Source organism: Penaeus monodon, chromosome 4 (assembly GCF_015228065.2).
Source record: "Penaeus monodon isolate SGIC_2016 chromosome 4, NSTDA_Pmon_1, whole genome shotgun sequence".
Lineage (NCBI taxonomy): Eukaryota > Metazoa > Arthropoda > Malacostraca > Decapoda > Penaeidae > Penaeus > Penaeus monodon.
The window spans coordinates 23,164,250-23,169,249 of NC_051389.1; the positions used below are offsets into that span (position 1 = coordinate 23,164,250).

The following is a 5,000-nucleotide window of genomic DNA, read 5'->3' on the forward strand; positions in this document are numbered from 1 at the left end:
ATCAACTGGTTCCTGATCCACGGCCAAATCACCAATCAAATCTTAACACAGCACGCCCATTAAGTTTCCAAGTAGCCATGCAGGTAAATGAGCAAATCATTAAACACACGCGGAATCACGATCACGCGGTCGTAAGCAAATTTATGAATTAGTAATTTTTGACAAAGTATCGCTGAGGAAACCAGGTCACCGCGAGATATTAGGTCACGATTTCTGTTATGAAGGCCTTTCACTGTGTTGATTCTCTTCTCGTATATAAAAACCATGTTTGTTGTCGGGGCTCTGAGAATATACAGACTCAAAATAAAAGGGAGAGATAAGTAATGCAGGGTGAGGATAGAGAGAGGGAGGGAGGGGAAAAGGAGGGGGAAGGGAGAGGGGGAGGGAAAGAGAGAGAAGGGGAGAGGAAGAGGAGGAAAAGGTGAAGGCGGGAATAAGAGAGAGAAAAGAGAAAAAAAAAGAGAAAGAGACAACCAAAGGCAAGAAGACTTAAAAAAACAGCAGAATATAAGAGAAGAAACGAGAAGACAAAAAATCCAAGTTTAGTATCGACTCTTCAAAAACTTGCCCTTGAAATCAACACGAACCCAACATTCAGCGATCGACCCATATTGTCTCCAAATCAACTTCCGCACATGATACATCCTCCCACACACACCCTCCTGCGTCCCTCCCTCCTCCCCTTCCCCTCCTCCGTCCCTGGTAACAAGAGCGTGACATCTTTCGTGACGTCTTTAGCCACGAAGCGATCGGTGACGTAATTTTTTTTTTCTTGGTCTTTTTTCTGTCTGTTTGAGTCTGTCTGGCTGTGTGTTTCTATCTTTCTCCTTCATCCTTTTCTCTAGTATTTTCTCTTCCTATCTCCCTTTCCCTCTCCCTTTCTCCTTCTCCCTATCCCTCTCCCCCCCCCCCTCTCTCTCTCTGTATTCCAAACCCTTTCCCTATATCAACCTCTTTTCTTTTCCTTATCATCCATCTCCACCTTCCCCTTCTTTCCTTCCCCCAAATCCCCAATTTCTCAAATTCACGCGAAATCAAGGGACAAGCACTCACGCAAAACTCAATTAAAATCGTCCCCTTTACCTTCAGACCGTTCCTTGTGAGTCATTTCAGACACGGCGAACACAAGGGCATGCGAAGAACCACGTGGAGCACGAATATAACTAATACAGCATGCAGTACCATTGGTTTCTGTTGTATGCAAGTGGTCCTGTTTGTGCGTGAGTGTGGTGTGTTCTTTGTAAGGAGGTCCACTACAGAGCTATGACGTGTACTTGCTTTTAAACTATTTTTGTTTGGTCTATTTTGTTATTGTATTATTAAATATATATATATTTTTTACTGCGCTATCAAACTGAGTATTTAGTTGCTCATTTGTTTGTTGATTTGTTCTCAGCGACTATGATTACTTATTGTCGTGATGTTAGGATATGTGAAACTGTCTCTGCTTTTCATATGTAATCAGTCCACACACTTCCAAAACTTGTTTCTTTTTCACTGTTCCTTTGTTTATTCACAACTGAATCTCTTCCGCGGTGGAGGTCATACATTCTACAACAAATATAATGGATTCCACCCTTACCAGTCGTAATTTAAACCAACCAATACGCAGAAGTATCGGCCTACTTTGTCTCTCATATATGCGTTTGGCTTAATGGAATGCAAAATGCAGATGTACCTTACAAAAGAGTAGAGTGTAATCTTCGCGCCGCACTTTGGGAATCGACGCACACACGGCACGCACAACCGCCTCGGCTGTTGAATTGCTAATTTCTCCTCCAGCGAACCGGGCTGCGGCTCGAAAATTATGACTTCGCTGTCGTGCTCAATAATAAAATAAAAACGAAAGAGACATAAAGACCAACCAGGTATAAAGACTTTATAGACAACGGGTCATACAGTTTTGAGTCAAGAAAGCAAGAGAGAATGAAAGAAAGAAAAAAGCTTTTTAAATGCGGGATGGCGTGTCTTTGACAGTGGACTACAAACCTATTATAATAATTTTTAGTCGTATGAGCATAATTAAAAGTTCATTAATGTGTGAGTAAAAAGACATCGTTATAATTAAATATATAAATATAGTTATCTGACTAGGCTGGAATGGTAATGGACATCAAATTGGGAGAAAGAGAGAGAGAGAGAAAAAAAAATGAGGACGGGTTGAAGCACATCACTAACATTTAAAAATAATTCTATGACCTTGTTATTTTTTTGCCTAAAATGCCGAAATCAGCACAGATATATTGCAGATGCAATTCTATATGCATAAATAAAAGAAGCCAACCAAGTTTTCGAATATTCATGTACACAGGCATCACCACAAAACAGGCGAAGTAGTATTACTCAAGACTAATGAGAATATCTTCCATTGAGTAAAATTACGGATAGCAAGAAAGTATAATGACCTTAATGATAAGGGTAATGGTAATGATGGTGGTGGTGGTGGTGGTGGTGGTGGTGGTGGTGGTGATGATGGTGATAATGATGATGATGATGATGATGATGATGATGATGATGATGATGAGTGATGATGGTGATGATGATGATGATGATGATGATGATGATGATGATGATGATGATGATGGTGATGATGATGATGATTATAGCGATAACAAAAAGGTGCTGATATGTGATCATGATGATAATATTTGTGTGTGGTAATGATATGATGTGAGAACATTGATATGGGATAATGATTGTGATAATGATGTTTGATATATGAATGTATATGATATGATAATGATAACGATAATGTGAAATAATAATATAACAACAAATAAAAGGACAGACAATTATATATGATATATATTGATAATAATAATATTGATTATATATAGAAAAGGTTTGAATGGAAACGAATATCTTAAAGGCAAGATACCTATTGTGAGACGTATTGTGACTAGATGTTAGTATCTGAAATAAGCGAAACGTCAAAAACTTTCTGTACGCTGTGAACATTTTATATTGCTACTATATGATCTCGGTTCTACATTTGTCGCAGTGAACAATGTTCGTAATTAATGTTACTGATGAAGATGATAATAACACCAACGAAATGAATAGCAACAACAATAATAGCAATAAAAACAACGACAACAATAGAAACATTAACAAAGATAAAAAAAAAAAAACAATTAAAACAAATTAACAAAATATTTCGTCAACACGCCTTTCGAAAGTACGAAGCAAGGAGAAAGAGAAAAAATTGGAGCATGGGAAACATTAGTAATGAAGAGGAAGTAGAACAAGAAACATGTAGAATGAAAAAGATTAAAACTAAACTTTGATGTAAGGTCCGTTTCAAAACAAACCGAGAGTAATGAAGCAAGATGAACAAACGAATAAGTGTGTGTGTGTGTGCAGACAGATGAAGACGAAGCAAGAGAGAGAAAAGAGAGAGGAAAGACAGAAATGAGAGGAAGAGGAAGATGATAGAGAAAGAAAAAACGAGAGCGTTCAAAAGAGAGTAGAGAGCGAGAGAGATAGATGTGTGGAGAGAGAGAGGAGAGGAGAGAGGGAGAAGAGAGAGAGAGAAGAGAGGAGAGAGAGAGAGAGAGAGAGAGAGGGGTGAGAAAGACAGAGACAATCCCAACGCACAACAAAGAAGCAACAAACAAACACACGAGCAAATAGACAGAAGAGCAGCCCAAACCATCATCCTCGCTGATAAATCATCTGCATGTTATAAGTATTTTGATTATCTTTGTTATCCCGGATCATCTGAGAAAGAGAGAGAGAGAGAGAGAGAGAGAGAGAGGAGAGAGAGAGAGAGGAAGAGAAAGAGAAAGAGAAAGAGAGAGAGAGAGAGAGAGAGAGAGAGAGAGAGAGAGAGAGAGAGAGGAGAGAGAGAGGGAGAGGGAGGGAGGGAGAATGAGGCATGTGTGTGTGAGAAAAGCAAGCGTATATATATATATATATATATATATATATATATATATATATATATATATATATACACACACACAACACATACACATACACATACACATACACACACACACACACACACACACACACACACACACACACACACACACACACACACACACACACACACACACACATATATATATATATATATATATATATATATATATATATATATATATATATATATATATATATATATATATAAATCAGTGGGAAACAAAAGCAAACACGAAACAGACAAAGCACAAGGCTCACCCCCTGGGTCAAGGCCGCGGCCCACCTCGCGCGCCCAGAGGGAATCGCCAACGCCGTCTGTGCAAAATAAATGAAGTAAACCAATACAACCTGAGGCCACGTGACCGCACTCATAAATTGCAAAATCTATAGACCTCTCACGGTGACACTGGAACGCACACAAGGTCAGCAACTCTTGGCGACAAATAGACGTCTAATTGGATTCATGATGCCATATCGTTATGCAGAATGTGGAGTTATATCAGTTCACGAAGGCATATGTAAAATACATGTCCAAATATATAAAAATCATAGTGACATAGTGAGAGGTATATTAAGCATATCCACTCATGGCGATATATCAAGATGCCTTTCAAGATTTTAACCCATATGACATGTATAGACATGTCAAAATCCATGAACTCATGGCGACATAACTAAGATGCATAACAAATGTATCACACATCGATATTTCGAGATGCATATCAAGTTTTATCAACTACTGACGGCATATATAGACATATCCAAATCTATGAACTCACAGCGACACAGCGAAGCATATCAGATTCATCAACCCATAGCAATATATCAAGAGGATATCAAGTTCTATCAGTTCACATGACATGGAATAAACCAGCTCATGGCGACATCACGTGAGACGTATCCGATTCCACTAATTCACGGCGATATATCAAGACATGAACTATATCAACACATGGCGAGAGACGCATCAAATTCCATCATCCCAAAGCGACACCCCAGAACACACATTCAATTCCGTAGTTCTTACTGACAAAATGTGGAAAGAAATTCTATGTATGGATCAGCATTCCGTG

The 5,000-nt window shown here is 38.6% G+C and overlaps 1 protein-coding gene across 1 annotated transcript in view; it reads right to left on the reverse strand.

The window, feature by feature from the left end:
- The window catches only part of LOC119570974 (protein enabled homolog), a 17,587-nt gene that overhangs the window by 11,789 nt on the left and 798 nt on the right, over positions 1-5,000 (reverse strand). The gene's annotated exons all lie outside the window — the stretch shown is intronic.